This window comes from Rosa chinensis, chromosome 4 (assembly GCF_002994745.2).
Source record: "Rosa chinensis cultivar Old Blush chromosome 4, RchiOBHm-V2, whole genome shotgun sequence".
NCBI classification, from domain to species: domain Eukaryota; kingdom Viridiplantae; phylum Streptophyta; class Magnoliopsida; order Rosales; family Rosaceae; genus Rosa; species Rosa chinensis.
Window position 1 is genome coordinate 67,232,903 of NC_037091.1, and position 2,015 is coordinate 67,234,917.

Genomic DNA, 2,015 nt, shown 5'->3' on the forward strand with positions numbered 1-2,015 from the left:
GCACATAATGCATGCCCGAGCAAGCAAGCTTATGCAAGGGCGATGCGAGTAGCGGTTAGCATAGGTTATTAGCTCATATCCAAATGAAGTTAGAGAAAGTTACCTAGGGTAACTCCCCTTTGGATAAACCTAGGTGGTTGGGGATGTCAACCACAAGATCGAGTAGTTAATCGATCTAATCCCTAGGCGGTTGAGGGTGTCAACTGTTTCAGAAAAGTGTGCGTTGCTCCACACAACTACCTAGGGAAGTTGGGGTTGTCAACTTCTATGGGTAGCTGCCCTTTGTAAATAGTCAAGTGTGTTGAGACTCCAAACGACATCCAATTTGGGAGACACAACCAAACTTAGGAGTGTATTGTGGAGATCCAAAACACGAGTTCATTTTGTTAAGTGTGAATTAATAAAAGGTTGGGATTTTTCAGTATTTATTGTGCATTCTGGGTTGAGACTATTATTCCTTATTGGTGTCCACTTGAGTGTGGGGTGGCAACGAAACACTTGAGTGAAAAGCACACTGTACTATGAGGTGTGCTTGGCTGGTCTTATTATCATATGGGGGGTAGCAAGGCGCGATCACAGACTTGAGGGAAGCAAAAAAAAATTCCTATTTGAGAACGTGTTCGTGAATGTGGCTCGTTAACGAGCCACATTTCGCTCGCCTCCGCCAACGAAATGGTTTGTTAATACCTTCCATTTTCAGTTGTCTATACAGGCAAAACGAGCTGGTAACATACCTTTCGTCAATGCACTCTATATAATGACAATGATCTTTATGACACATTATGATCAAGATTCTCCTCCAGGAAAGAGTAAGGAATATGTTAAAGCAGCCCACGGCAGCCATTGATCAGGCAGTTAACCCCTGACACTTGAGCCATAAAAGATTAGGCTAACTACCTTATTAACACCCACTACTTCAATGCTCCCCTCATTAAACAATCATTAGGCCACACAGAGGTTTTTCTTAGTCGGGGAGTGGGGGACTCCCTAGGGGGCCTAGTAGGGGCCACCCGAAATGACAAAAGCGCTCGCTCAAAGAAGTCTATGATTGAAGGCGCACTCGCATTGATTATGCCCGACATGCTGCTGAGGCCTTGCTTTAGCAGCAGTAACTCCCCAACCAAGAAATCCATACGGAGTTCATCATTGTTGACTGCTTCAGTTCATTCAATGCCATCATCGGTCAACCGGCACTCAACAAGCTCAAGTGAATCATAGCCGGATATATGCTTTTCATGAAGTTCCCTACGCCCAACGGGACAGGCTGTGTCAAAGGAAGTCAACAATTGGCACGAGAATGCTACTCCACAACTGTAACACGGTCGACGCGCTGCCATGAGATACTAACAGTAGGAAACCATGCACCACCGCCAGACATCTTTGATAAGTGTCCAACTCTCACCTCACTATATCGGCTGAGACTTCAGACCCTTTGTCCCCGTTAACAGGATCTGACATCCTTCAAAATCCTAAGCATTAACAAGGTCTACGACTATCCACCAACGACGGGGCACAATGCCCTAATGACAGTGATCTCCACGAGACATTGCAATCAAGGTTGTCCCCTGAAATAGAGTACGGGATAGGTTAACGCAACCTATGACAGCTATTGATCAAGTAGTTAACCCCGACACTTCGGTACTAAAGATTAGGTTCGCTACCTAACATTTGCTGCTCTAATGTAAATCCTTTCACCAAACAATTATCCGGCCAAACTGAGGTCTTTCTTAGCTGGGAATGGGGGACTCCTTGGGGGGCTTAGCAGGGGCTCACCCGAAAGGGCAAAAAGCGTTTGCTCAAACAAAGTCTATAGTTGACGACGCCCTCGCACTTATTATGCCTAATGAAGGACCTAAGGTTACGCCTGAACGTCAATAACTCCCCAACCAAGAAATTCCTCCTTAATTGGGGACTTGTATATACAGGGAATTACCTGGCATAATTAGCATCGATTGGGAGCTGCCTCATATTATCGGAATGGCCAAGCTGGTGTGACCTCCGGGAACACCGCAGAC